Here is a 15,399-nt window from a genome sequence, read left to right as displayed (position 1 = left end):
AAGTTTAATTAGTAAAATATTAAATGAATATATCACATTAAGCATATTTTTTCAACTAGACATGCATTTTGAGCTGACAACTTGTGCAAGTCCTCTGTCTGCTCTCTGTAGTTAGCCTAGGATATTCTTCACACAGCATCTTGTGTTTTATAGGAACCATAAAGCTCTGGTCCATAGCGTTAGAAGGAGTTCTCCTTAACTCCTTCTAATGCAATGGACCATAGATAGGAACCATTATGGTCATGGAGGGCAAAATGAATATCTGCTGCAAATGTAAAGGTTGTACACTAAATGCTCACCCTCACTCATTGTTCACCGTTCACGAGTGACTAGAAATGGGTTTTATAATGTGAAACGTAAAATAAAGGCCAGTAAAAAGGGGAAAAAAAGAAAAAAAGTGCCAAGTTCTCCGGTTACAACTGTGTGTACATGTTTTAGGGGACCTGTCTATCAAATACAGATGTCTTGGACTGAAAGTGACTATCTGTCATAAGCGCAGCTTACTTTTCTGTAATCATTTCCATCATGTGCATATATTATAGTCAGTGGTGTAAAGTAACTAAGTACATTTACTCAAGTACTGTACTTAAGTACAATTTTGAGATATTTTTACTTGACTGGAGTATTTCCAAGGTATTTTTACTTTACTGGAGTATTTCCAATTTTCAGTAGTTTTATTTCCACTCCACTACATCTCAGAGGCAAATATTGTACTTAAATTTACTCAACTACAATTATTTGAAAACTTTAGCAATAGTTACTTTGCAGAAATAAACAATTATATTATAAAACATACATTAACCACTTTAGCTCTATTTTATACCTAGGGTATTAAAATAGCCGATCTACAAGCTCACAACGCATCCCATTGCGAACTTGTAGATCTGCTATTTTCAAACATCTCGGACAAGGACAAATTGCAGGTTGAAAAAGCCCTTAGCTCTGAACTCTGTAGAATCTGCACCTGGCTTGCTGATGATAACAAACTATCATTACACCTGGATAAAACTGAATCCATTCTATTTGGGTCCAAAATAAACCTCTGCAAGGCGGATGGCTTCACAGTAAAAGTGGGTGACAATGTGATCACAAGAGAAGAGGAAATTACCTACCTGGGTTGCATTTTAGAGGCAAATCTTTCCGGTGACAAAATGGCAACTAAGGTAATCAAAAAGGTCAACTAAAGTAATCAAAAAGGTCAACCAATGTACAAGATTTTTGTACTGGATCTTCTCACTGGTCAGTAAGAATACGTTGAGGACTCTAGCAGGAGCACTCATCAAATGTCACTTCGACTATGCATCATACCTCATGGTACCATAGCACCACAAAGGCCTTAAAAACAAGGCTCCAGACATGAGACATCTCAAAACAAATTTGGTCATGCTACTGCTTGGCCTTACACCTACAACTCATCTAACCCCTGCTCGTGGCCTAGACCGTGGCGTCGCGGTCTAGGCACCCTGGTTGAAAATCCTTAATAGCAGTGTGCCGCGGGTTCGCGTCCCGTTCCCGTCGGCCTTTCCTGCATGTCTTCCCCCATCTCTCTCCCATTCTTCCTGTCGCAATACTTTCTCTGTCCCTCTCCAATAAAGCATAAAAATGCCCAAAAAAAATCTTAGAAAAAAAAAAAAAAAAAAACCCTGCTCATTATGCTAAGGTGGGATGGCTCAGGGTAGGGTAGAGGACAGCGAGGACAGCAACTTGCAATGGGCCTGGTCAACAAGATACACTACACCACAAATACATCCATGTACCTGTAAAACTACTTAAAAGACGTCCACAATCACAATACCAGAGGAAGCTCCACAAATCATGTTCAAGCCAGATTTGGCTCTAACATAAGTCGTTCTACTGCTATGTCCGAGAAATGTGGAATGCCCTACCAACAGTCATAAAAATGTGCTTACTCTCCTGCAAAACCGCACTTACATGTGGCTGCAATTCGGAACTGGCCCCTGTAAAAAGTCAAAGTCTATCACCAGAAAATAAGCCCCCCCCCCCCCCCCCCAACTGTTTACTGTAGGCTACCTATTTTTATTTTCGATTTCTACTCGTTTATGATGTTTTTTGCATAGTATTGTATATTGATTGATTGGATGCTTTATTAGCAGTTTGCAAAAAAAACATAGGAAAGTACAGTTCAATACAAGGTTAAGAGGATTTTAAACACAAGAAAGTCTATGGCTTATTTCCATTGGGGTCCTTTGTACTCAATTCATCGACGCATTTAATGATGTCATTAAATGTTTCGATAAAATAAAAAATCCTCTTAACAGACCTTGTATTTAACTGTACTTCCCTGTGCTTGTCTTTGCAAACTGTTAATAAAGTATTCAATCAATCAAACAAACAAACAAACAAACAAACAAACAATCAATCAAACTTAACTTTTGTACTTTCACTCAAGTAAATTTAGAATTCCGGACTTTTACTTGTAACAGAGTATTTCTACATTCATTGCAGTATTGATACTTTTGCTTAAGTAGACCTTGTATTGTGAATTTGTACTTCCATGTACTGTTTCTCATGTCTTACTAAATAAAGTACATCAATCAATCAATCAATCAATCAAGTAAAACATGTGAGTACTTTTAAGTTTTCCCACCACTGTATGTTAATAGTCGGTCTACTATTCTTGGCTGGCTTGGTGTTTCAAGGTCCGGGAGCACCAGAACAGGGGGGACTCGGGGGGGAACGGATCGTGACGACACCAGCGGAAATATCTGCTTTCGTCTATTCAAAATGGCAGCGTCTCAATCAGGAAGTGAAGAAAACAACTGAGAAGAATAAGTTGGATACATTTTGGCTGTTTGTCGCCATTTCCACGCGAATATTCGAGTCAAATCGCGCGTTTGAGTGGAGCCTGGATTAAGAATAAGCAACATATCATCGGTAAGTGTAATTGAGGGTTTATTAAACGGCTCCAGTCGTGCTTCAACCGACACATCGGCAGTGATCATTAAGTGGATGTTGCTCTAGGCAGCCTCTCCTAGAGGAGCGTACGTTTTACACAAACTGGTGCCCCGGTTGTTGGTAGCGCTGAGTGGAGACAGTGTTGTATGCGTTGCTAGGTCTTTTTAGCTTATTTTTCTGTAAAGTTGCTTGTAAATATTGGTCTTTGCGGGTTGCGTTTTTTTTGGGGGGGATTGTTTCTAAAGTGTAGTTGCTTATTTTGGGCTTGTTCCATGTTGTTTAAACCAGTGGTTCTCAAGTCAAGGACCCCCAAATGAGTTATGCGTTTGTCCACCGACCCTCCCCCATCTAAACGTATTGTGTGCCAGGGACCCCATACCAGATTTATGTTGTTAAAAAATGTTCAAATATTCAAAATGTTGGAAAATAGGAGCGACGCGCGGTGAGCTTTTAGATCTGCATTTTTTCAAATTGCTATATATGTTTAAAGTGCTCATGTGGCTGTCGCTTCTTTTGGGCTTGTTTTCCTTGACCTGGTTGCTTAATTCTCTCACAAACTCTGGCAACGCTGATGTGTATCGTGAGATCTTTATTCGTGACCCAGTTTAAAGGGACTCATAGGAGATATTTAGAAATAGCTGTTTTTAGAAACACAATACATACTGCTCATACAGTTGTTGTGCATACATGTTTGTTTGAATACTTAACAGTTTGCTAAAAAAAAAAACACAGTACAGTTATATTCAAAATGCCGATAAAAGGATTAAACCCAAGAAAGCACTATGGCTTGTTTCCATTGGGGTCCTGTGTATTCAATTCAGCACTCGTCTTGTCCGTACAAACTGTATTTGCAACTTTTATCTGATGTTTGTTTCCACGGTATGGGATTAACTTGAGTTCACATTGTTTAGTTAAATCGGATGCCTGCCTGGCATTCATGCAAGCCAACATCCTTGGCAGAGCTGGGCATACAGAACGAGCGCACCCCAAGTCGTTAAGCCAGCAGCTATCAGCTATGCTAACCTAGCTTAGCACAATTAGCTATCAGAACTACATTGCGTTATCATTAAACGGGTGGGAATGTAGATGTAATCGCCTCTGTTGTGTTACGTACAGCTCTGAGATTGACTTGTTACGTTTGGAATTTGGTCGAAAAGGACGATAGGTTTCCCGTCGACGTCAGCGAACGTTATCCTTTTGTCGTCTAGCAAAGCTAACACTTAATTTATTCCTCGTCGCACGACCGTGTCGCCTGGACGAATATGACGTGTTTTCCCATTTAAAATCAAGTATTTTCCCAGGACAAAAGTGTCAACGCGCCTCAAGTCAACACTTTCCTAGTTAGAAAGCATGTCATTTTGTCCAGCGAAAGAGTCGACGAAGTATAAATTAGCCACAATAGCACCAACGCTACCAGTAGCTCTGCTTTTCTTTGTGCTGCCAGTGGAGCTTGGTTTTCAATTCAACCTTTCTGAGCTACGACTGTCTTCCAAAAGACTGACCAAACGTACAACATTTGTGATAGCTCTGGAGTTTTGGCATTTAAAGTTTAAACGGTATATCACGGAGGAAATGCGTGCTTTGCTTAACGCTAGATTAGTTTACTTTCATCAACGTTAAGTTGATGTTATATATTCATTAAGCAACATCGCAAGCACATCAGAGTTCAGTTCAACGAGCACGGGTTGAAACTGATGTTAAACTGTACTAACTGCCTTTGCTCATGTCCAAGAGGTTATAGTTGATGTCTAATTAATATGCCTGTTGGTCTATTGTTCCCATTAGTCAACAACTATCAGTGTGAGGCTATGGCTGGCGTACTCGGAGTTAGCAATGGGGCATAACATTCATATCAAAACTAAAAGTACAGCTAGTAGATTGAGCTCTTCTTAGAGCGGCGGTCTCCATGTTCACATCATAAAAGCAAGCATGCATTCCAGTTTCTGAACGCCTGCTAAATGCCTGCTTACATAGAAATTGTAATAATTGTAGTTTAATCTCTGTATGTCACTTTGTCTGTGATCAGTTAGCTTGTTAACTAGTCTGGTGAGACTCCAGCCAGTGCTTTCGTAGGCCTGCCTGGACTTGTGGACTAAAGTTTACTTAAGCATTGTACTGAGACAGGTTACATGTGTTCTTATGGGAGGAAAGCAGAGGCTACACTCAAATGTAGTTTACTTGGATTTCAGTATGCTTTCAGAGTAAGCTATACAATGGATGTATATATAGTTCAAGAAATGTAAACCAAGCACTGTTTTGATATCAGCCAGGTGCAGAATGGCTGATTTGACCAGTAAGACAATTCAAGCTCTCACAAAGCTTCCCCCTCTGCTTTCTTTTCTCTTCTACAATTTCCACTGTTTGGTTTCCCATGTCTCCATTGCCTGCAGCCAGGGCTTGTCAGTCAATCCTTAAGTTAAGCCTTGACATATAGGTTGCCATGGTGGCTGGCTATTTTTCCAATTATGTCATTTCCCACTTGTTGAGTGATGCCATTTGCCAATATTGAAGTGAATGACATGTTATGCTTTTCCCCAAAATTCCTGTCGAGTACTATTACAACTGGTGATATGATGGTCAATAGCCTTGGTGTCATCTTTGGTGTCTCTACCATGTTGCAGCTTGCCGTCTTTGCAGCTTGATGTGCAACACACTCCTATCACAGCAGACACACTGTATAACTATTCGAGTGTCAAAGGCGAAATGCAGGGTGAAAACCACAACCCTCCCCAGTCCCCACCACCACAACCCCACAGGCTGTCTCCCTCCTGGCCAGTTGCAGCTCAAAAGCACCAGAGCTGCTGGATCAATAGATGCTTGTTCTCTTTGTGGCAACATATGGAGGAAAAAAAGGCTTCAGCTTACACTGTTCTTTTGTCTTGTCCTGTGAATTTGCTTAACTTAAGTAATAGGGCCTCATGAGAATGGACAAAAAGTCCATGTAGTTTAAGTTCAGGCACAGCATATAGTCAATGAACAAGACAAATTAGCCTAATGAAAGGTTGGTCCATGAATCCAATAGTGAGATTTTTTTTTACCTCAGAACTGTTGTGTCCTACTTTCCTCTTTTACCCTCCTCCCACTAGTTTCAGACAGCCAACTTTTACCTGGTTTGCTGGCAATCTGTTGATGTTTAATATGTGCCAGATCCATAAGGGCCATGCATATTGTTTCAGGGAGATGTAAAGGCCCGTTTATACTCTGATGTAAAGTAAGGATACTCTCCACCCGTACGAAGAAGTAACACACAGCAGCACTGTGTATACAACCTACTCCTCCTAAAAAAAATGATGTGGCTGCAACTCAGTATAAAGTATTGCATTTAGAAAGGGTACAGAAGGTTAAGTTACAGTTACACTAAACATCAGAATGAGCAAGCCACGTGATCCAAGTGACTTTGTATATGTGTTAACTTACTATTGTTAGTGTCAGACAGGATAGTTCCAGCATCTGAACAAGAGATATCCTCCTCTACAGCACTGTTTCTCAACGTGGGGTCCAGGAACCCCCAGGTGTACATGGCGGATACCAGGGGTTCCCCAGCTAAATGATTGATAGTTATGAACCAAATTATGTAACTCTGAGAGTGTACAAATGGACCAGTAGACATTTCTTTCTTAGCTGCGATTTACTAATTTGTTCACCATTTAGGGCAACTTGTACACTCTCAAGAGTTAAATTAACAGTGTTATTTTACAGTGTAGATTGGGGTCCCAGAAATAACAAAAACGTATCAAATGTATGGCCTAATGCATATCAGAAGACGGCCGTCAGTCTCATCGAAAGCTAACAGGAAAGCCACACATGTACAACTAAAAACCCAGTAAAACAGTGGTGTGCAGGAGGGTATCTCTGAGTGCGCAACTCGTAACACCTTGAAAAGGATGGTTGAACCCCAATATAGTCTTAAAGTACAGAGCCTAGTATGTAAGCAAAGAGGCTTGCATTCTGAATGTAGCAATACGCATCCGTTGTGAACGGGAGTATAAAAGAGCCTTGTGGGTGATGCATAGTTTTGCTGTGATGCTCTCAAAATGGTCAAGGTAGCTGCATAGTCCACCAGGACACTTTTGTTCGGGAGGGCTCCCTGAACTGAACTGAAGTCTGACAGACAAATTTCATTTCATACGGCCACAGAACACTAGTGTGTTCTAATAGCCAGACCCCACCCACTACAGCTCGCACTGTTGGTGGCAACTCGCTCGAGCCTAACAATGTACCCCCATGGCCAGCACTGCTGGAACAGATGGTTAAATTGATACCTGGATATCGCGACACGCTGTGGGGGAAGTTCTTACAGGTATGGAGGTTTTGCCTTTTCTAGCGATAGGTTGTGTTTATGAATGGTCATTGGAGAGAGATTTCAGAGGTGTGCTTCCTGAACGTTGGCTTGTCTCTTCCAAACTATCGCTGCTTTTCACTCGTTTCACTGCTGACAGGATGAACTTGAAGCTGGGCTGAATGCGGAACGTCTGACCAACATCTGACCAATCCGAACTAGTTAGGGTAGTCACAACATCTCGGAGGCTCCGAACACCTGAAATCAGAGACCCCCCCCCCCCCCCCCCAAACCTCTGAACAACGTCATATTGTAGTCTGTAGCCAACCGAACACAGTTTGTCTGTTCTGGTGTAGTATGCCTTATTGCATTAGGCTTCAGGGTTCCCTTCCACTTCACATGTTCCTCACACTTTTATTTTAACATCCTACCAATGGGAAAGGTTTTTTTCTACAGCGACATTCTCCCTCTCTATTTGCCTTTGCTTTTTTTCCATTTCTCTCCCCCCTTCCGTCAGTGCCAGTGATAAATCTCATTTATTGCCTGTGGGCTGATTGGAGTGAGAGTGAAAAATGTGGAGTGGAGAGGAGGATGGTGGTTATAGTAGTGATGGGGGGGCAGTCAGGGATGGCTTGACTGACTTGGTTCTGCTTTCCTGGAACCCGGTCCCCATTAGGTAATAGGTCATGTATTAAACATGAACCCTCAATGAGTAGATGGAGTAGAAACTAGAAGGGGGTGCTCTCTGGTGTATATACGCCAGGCTGGATGGCCTACCAGTGTTTCCTCTATATTCATTTAACAGCGGCGTGCCATCACTGCAGCGTTTATCAGCACAGCTGCTGAATGTTTATGTAAATTATTAATATATACGCGACATGTCATGAGCTTGTAGGTCTGATATTTTAGGCGCGACTCTGCCGTGCAACCAAGTATGAACTGGGGTTTATTCTGCATGGTCTCCTCTCTCCTGCGAGACAGCTCCTCCTAGGGTAACACTTTTCTATGGGTCACATGTTTCAATATAACAGCTGAGAGCCGTCTGCTGGTTGTTGTTTTTTACAGCTATGTTTGTTTGTATAGTATAGTAGATGATTTCAATGCAGGATGCGTGCATTCCGTGGACACATGGATGGTGAGTTGGCGTACAAGGCAACGTTAACAGCAGATGATATATTTGGACTTTTTGCAGAACGGAGTATCGCTTCATATTCAGGTCAAAGTGTCGCTTAGTTACCTGATCATCTCGGCTCAGCCTATTAAAACAAGTTGAAACAGTAGATTATTTAGTTTTGAGAAGCGCTCTCTCTTTGATTACAGGCACATGAGTCTCGTGAGGCAGATTCTATTTATTTATTTTAATTTGAACCTTAATTTTTATAGTCTAATCGTCTTTTATTTGAAATGATTCAAATATGGAATATTCGTTAACAGCCCTAACACAATTGTATGTATGGAAAGCTCCTTATGCCATTGCCATAGGAGGCATAGGGCAATCACGAAGGAGATGCATCTCGCAGATACAAAAAAGGCAGTAAAAAGTAGCTGGCTGCAGATGTTCTTAATGAGGACCTGAATTTCTGGTCGGGCGTCTCTCCTTGTCTCCAGAGTGGCTGCCTCTCTCTACAGGCAACAAGCCCCCCGCACCCTTCTCTCTCTGCTGGCTATGTTTATTTATACATTGTTGTACAACGGTGTCGCGCTCCGGACCTTGTGACGTATTATGAGATTGTAGATTGCTATATCCGGTGCGACGCTGTTGTACATCGAAATATAAATCAGGCTTAAAATGGAATCACGCTCTGTAAAAAACACCAGACCAATGAATACTGGCGCAAAAAACTTCTCTACGCTTCTTGACTTTTCTCCAAATCTCTCTGTTACGATTATATTATTCCTCCCCATACCTCATAACCTACCTAATTCTACTTGTCTTTAAAATCAATATTAAAACTCTAGGCCAATTTTCTGTCCATCTCTCATCCCCTGTTTCTCTCTCGTTGTCTCTTTGTCTCTTTGTCTCTTTGTCTCAGACACACACACACACACACACACACACACACACACACACACACACACACACACACACACACACACACACACACACACACACACACACCTTTTAAATTGGAACAGAGTGACAAAATGCAATCTGAAACGGACAATGTAAGGCCTGTAGTTAAAGTGGTATTTCACTTTAAAACACCTATTGGGTATTTTTTATGTCTACTACTACTGGCTTTTGTGTGCACTCCCAGACAGTTTAGTTGCTTGATTCAGTATTTAGATATTTATCCAACTCCATTTTAACCATGTTGGAGTCCTTGAATACACACGTTCTTGCTTCTGGTGACTGATGCTGTCCTTCTAATGCGTAATTGTTTTGTAAATTTAAATAAAATAAAATAAATGTCCAGTTTTGAGAAGTGTTCACTTTAGTGAGGAGATTTTGCAGTCAAGTAAAGCATCACAACCCGCAACCACATGATTTATTCAGTCAGGGCTTCAGCTGATGACATGCAGTGGCATTGTAAACGCATGTACAATGCCACATGTGTTTTTAAAGTACTGTATCGTTCACAGAGCATGACACCCCAGGAAGTCAAAATGACAGTGCTGGACCTTTTATCTCCAATGATTTTGTTCACACTGAATATTTCTCCGACACACTTTCTGGACTTCATCCAGCCATCCCTCGATAGGTAGACTTTGAAGGCTGTCCACCTGAACAATTGCTTGTGGTTGTTGTTGAGCAGTGTGAGAGCAACCTCAGTTGACCCAGTCAGTCAGCCCCCCAGCTGAAGCGAAGCCCACAGCTGAGCTGAGCTGAACTGAACTGAACAGAGTCAAGCTGGCACAGACAGAGACATAGACTGAGCGTGAGGTGAGGTCAAACAGAGTGCACTGCAAAATCCTTACGGGGCCATTTTTATACAATTTATAGTACTTAAATGGACGCTCAGGATCTTGCAGTGTAGACTAGAACACTATCTAGATCAGAGGTGTTAAACAAACTGGTAGTTGACCTCACTACCCTGTGCCTCAGGATTGCGTGATAGTGTGTTTTTTCTTTTCTTAAGTCAACAATTTAAAAATCCTAAGATCACTCTGTTCTGTGTTTTTTACTGTTCCAATTTCCCATTTATTCTTTCTTATTCTTTTCTTTTTTTAAACAGGCCTGTGACTGTGCCATTTTGTGTTGCTGAAATGTGGTTGTAACATACTGACTCACAGAATAATGATGGCTGACTGGGTTTTTCTAGGTTCTGGGATGCTGCGAGCCAGCAGCCTCAAATCAGCAACAGAATCAGTTTTTTTCAGGGTCAGGCTGGGTGAGAGGCAGCAGCAGACGCCACAGGCTAGCCTCGGTTCGACAGGAGGGAGCAAGAAACGCAGGGAAAGTAGAGCAAGAGATACTAGGGCAGGACTGTCTGGGTCTATGGATAGAGATATACCGTAGGAATGATAGCAAAAGGCCATTACTGGGGGAATAGATTGGGCTGTAGTCATTTAGACTGTCAAAACTGAAATATATAGGCTAGGGCATGCGAAGATAGAAATGGTAAGCTAACAGTGGCAGAATAATGTGGAGAATAGTAATGGAGAAGGAGAGAGGCAACAGTTGGAGGATAAATGAACAGACACATACTGTATTTGACAGAGTAGAAGGTCAGGGCAGAAAGGGAGAAGTAGACTGAGGGCATGATTTTTTTGGCATTGATGCTTGCATGTCAACACGGAGCAGCATACCCAGACAGGAATATTAAGCAGATAAATTCCATGTAATTTAAACAGTGCTTTATGTATTAGGATATGTATTATTCCCATAATAATGTACACCTGGACATTGTGTGCATGTTGCAGACAAAATCAAGTGACAATATTCGTTGGATGGTGTGTGACGGTGCAGAGCATTTCTTCGGTGTCTGAGCTCAGCGGACGCCAGAGTTTGCCTGGCTTTCATTATGTGTTCACCTAACTACTGGTTGAAGCAGACTGATGGGGGCATTAGAACTGCCACATCAGCCGGTGCCGACTCCCTAACTGTCCTGAACAAATAAGATGACAGAGGTAAACAGAGGCGGAACTAGAGCGTAGTTCCGTCTCTTTGATCTAGCTGGCCTTTGATCTATTCCTGGTGCATGATGATGATGATGATGATGGTGGAGTTAGAACCAGGAGTAGATGGGGGTATATGCAAGATGAGTGTCATCATCAAGTAACTGCAAACCATTGTTGGACCTTTTTTCTGCTGTTTTTCTGTGCCTTCATTTTCTCTCCACTAACCCCCCCACCCCCACCCCTCTCTCTTCACCACAACAAAGACATCCTATGAACCACGAGGGCTCTATTAGTTGTCCTCTCTGTTGATAAATCACTTTAAAGCCTCATTCAGCTGGTGATTGTAGCCACAATGATATTCATCATCAAGGTCTGTGCACTGCTGAATAGCCCCCTTCAGTGCGTTTCGCTTGGAGTGAGGGTGGCGAGGGCCTAGTCAAGATGAATCATTATCTCTTTTACAAATAAAGCTTTGAGCCATATAGCTTATTCGTGCTAGGCCTAATCATTCAGATGGCTGCCCGTTTTGTTGGCTTTGTCCCTGTGTGCCGTCCCAGACGAGAGACCCCTGTCTGATTTGAATGGTCAAAAAGCAATAACAGGCTCTTAAAACCCAATTTGTTTCCTTTTCCCGGCTTTTGATAAGACAGCAGATTTGGTTACAGTTATATGATCATTATTCTCCCTCCAGTGTCCACTGTCACTCGGTGGTTCACAGCTTCTTCATGGTACCGTCTGTGTCTGTAGCCCCGAATGGAAAGTATGTGTCTTGTGCCAGTTTGTGTGCATGTCGTGTACATGCACATGTCAATGGTTTGACGTGTGTGTGGGCTTGTGCATGCAAGCATGGGCCTTTTGTGTTGAGAAAGGTCCTGATTAATAATGCAGGTTGTTTCTGAATGACGGAGCTCCGTGTTTCCCTGGGAAGTAACTTGTTCCTTTTATGAATATTTCATCACCTTGGCTAATGAATCCGGCCAGTCTAGGCCATCATAACCAACTAATAACCCCCCTGCTGCTTGGCTATAATATAGCATGGCCTAGATCATTTCTAACCTGATTACCGATGAGGAGAGTAGACTTTGATGGGCTGAGAACCTGAGATTGCTAGTGAGTGACTCCGTGCCATGGTGCGCTGGACTGACCTGAATGAGTGTTGTCAGTTGTGTTCCTACTCTCCTAGTATTGAAGACAGATGCTGACTACTACAGAGAACAGGAACAGACGCCAGAGGTTTGTCCTGTCATGTGAAACGGTGTGTGTGTGTGCGCACGGACTGCGCGCGCCTGTTTGTGTGTGTGTGTTGCTTTTTTCTTCGTGTCTCCCACTGTGTGTGTGTGTGCGTGTGCTTCAGAGTGTGTATTTCTCCTCTCCCTGCTACCACGTGCTGGTTCTGAGAAGCCGGTTAATGAAGATGAAAAAGGGCTGTGCATTAAAGGATTTTCCCTGTGCCTTAAGAAGGATTAATGACAGGCCCAAGGACAGAGGTATGAGAAGGCGAGAGACTGAGGGAATGTATGTGAGAGCTGGTTAGAGCTCGGAGGCTTGTCACCAGGATGGAAGAATGAGGTACAATCAATGGACAAACCCAAGTTTGTATATGGCCGCCTCCTTTTTCCATAACCAACTAGCTTAGAGCCCTCTTCAGAAGCTGTCCTTCCAAGATATTAGCAGCAAGGGAAAATAGCTAAATAAAGGGAGGAGACAAATGGAAGGAAGACCCACGCTTCCATCTGATTATTTATTTTTTACCTTTTCTCTCTGGCTTATTTTCTTTAAGGTCTCTAACATGAGATAATTCCGAAGGTACTAAGGTACATCCATTCTATTCCCGGCTGTCCCAAATACCTTTTTTCAGGCTTTGGTATTGTGCATTTTCCAAGCAAATATATGAAAACGAATAAATCAAGGCTCTTTGTGGTGAGATTGTTATCTCTTCAGAGAGTGACGATGGTAAGTCACGCGCCGAGAGTCACTCTCACTGATGAAGCACGAAGCTCTATTGGCATCTTTTCTGTGAAAAACCAGGAAATAACTCTGTACTTGATCTGTACTTAACTGCACTGTAGTTGATGATCTATGCTGCTTCACAAAAACAATGTTTTTGTGACAGATTCACAGAATGTATTGATATATATATTATCAACTATACACTCCACTGAGGTATTGTCTCTCTACAAGGAAATGTAAGTGAAAGTCATTTAGAAAATTCATCAAAAATCGAGTTTTGTTCATAATATGATGGGTGAAACATTTATAAAGATCTTTTAGCTAAAGGGGACAACAGCCCCAGACTGTCACTCCTACACAACTCTAGCCAAAACACCCACAACAGCAGATCAACATGGGAGCATATTGAAAGCGGATACACTGCTCATCAGCTCCACGTGCATACCTGAGATGGCTGTGCAATGCTTAAAATATAATAAAATGAAGCATCCAAATATTGAAATTTGAAAGTGCAACCTACAGTATATTTGGGGCCAGCCCGTGTTCTCTTTCTTCACTCACTATGAGTGAACTTAAATGAAAAACATGAGCAAATTGCCCAAAATATAAACAATGGCGTACAAGCCAAGCGGTACACATTTCTGTGCACTCATAGGTCAGGCTCTGAGCAAGGCGGTCTGTGTGAGAGGCAGGATGGTGGTCCTCGTGAGCGCTTAGCCGTGACTTAGCAGCTTATGGGTGTCACACATCCCTGGATGACTTCCATGTGCAAGTCAGCCACCATGCTGAGGACTAGAACCACCCGGGTGACAACAAAACCAAAGACTATGCCTATCCAGTCCCTGGCACACCACCCAGGCACCCACCCACTTTTATCCAGTGCGCTTGTAGGACATATGGTGACTGCTCTAACCACGAACACCATAAACGTTGCATGTGACGGAGGTTTGCTCTGCTGCTTGTTAACCTCTGTCTGGTAGACTGGCATGGAGAGTGACTCATACAGTCGAGGGGAAGGAACTGGCTTCGAAACTCTGCCACAACACGGGCAATGCTATTTCCAAAGGAACGCACGCAAACCTTATAGCCTCACCATGTTTGCTGTCCCACGCTACACATTTTAATTGTACAGCTTTTGATATGCTTTGCTTTTCATTTTTTCAAACTACCAACTTGTTGTTGTTGTTTTTTTATTCTGGGATTATGTGGTATATAACCTAGTCTTTCAGCCCTCTCAGCTTCTGTGTCAGGCCACCCAGAGAGAGGGAGCGGGGGAGACATGAGAGGAACACATACACATGGAAGGGGTCTACCAAAACCGACAGCAGCCTCAGAAACAATTAACAGATACGCTGTGTATCCTTAAATACCCCCGTCGCTCTCCCTGGTTCTCCATCTCTTTGTCCCTTGCTGCTCCTAGACCCACTCCCCAATGTAAACTTTTAACAGCTTAATGACACAAATTCCACCCCAGAATAATGGCCAATAACCACATTAGTTAAGTTATGATACTACAGATATTGAGATATACAGTATGTTGCCAGTGGACTTTTGTATCACCACACGCATGATGTAAAATGTCTTATTTATAGGTGTATATATTTATGTGATCCTCTTTCCCCGCCCCTAGGCTTGGTGAATGACACTAGGCGTGGCGATTGTCTACACAAACACAATTGCCCTGATTCTAGGGAGGGAAGCCAGGCAGGGTGGGCAATCTTTGTTGCTGTGCTAGCGCCTAAAGCCGTGGGCGGTTTGTAGCGGGGGGGGGTGGAACGGGAAACCACAGAAATGTGGCAAAACACCTAAATGTGTGGGTAAGATTAATTAAGCATAACCACTAAATTGGGAGAAAAAGATTTTGGCTAATTTAAATTAGTAAAAAGGCAGATCCACCTGGTTGCCCTCTCACCTCATCACTTCCTCTCTGCCTCATTCTCTCCTTACGTTTTCCCTCTTTCCATCTTCCAGCATCGCATTTTGCCTATGCCTTCTTCTACACACTCCTTACCTCACCCGCATCCCTCCCTCTGTTGCTGCCCCTCTCTGGAGGTTAGCAGCACTAGAGCAGGCGAGCCGAGAGTTTTTCCTGTTTTCCAGTAATGATAAGGGAGGCCTTACAGGAAAGGGCCTCTGTTCTAGTGATCAGTATCGATTGTCCTCAGAGACGAAGGAAGGTGGGGCATGGCGTG

General features: G+C 42.7%; 1 protein-coding gene across 2 annotated transcripts in view; it reads left to right on the top strand.

Annotated features, from left to right (window-relative positions):
• Window positions 1-2,758: 2,758 nt before the first annotated feature.
• Window positions 2,759-15,399, top strand: part of sbno2b (strawberry notch homolog 2b) — an 82,006-nt gene continuing 69,365 nt past the window's right edge. For both annotated transcript variants that reach the window (XM_084067709.1, XM_084067707.1), the window contains exon 1: window positions 2,759-2,895. The gene's annotated coding sequence lies outside the window, so the exon portion shown is untranslated. The remainder of the gene's footprint in view (window positions 2,896-15,399) is intronic.

Source organism: Gymnoscopelus microlampas (genome assembly GCF_963454915.1).
Source record: "Gymnoscopelus microlampas genome assembly, chromosome: 9".
NCBI lineage: Eukaryota > Metazoa > Chordata > Actinopteri > Myctophiformes > Myctophidae > Gymnoscopelus > Gymnoscopelus microlampas.
This window is presented reverse-complemented; position numbering and strand designations above follow the sequence as displayed.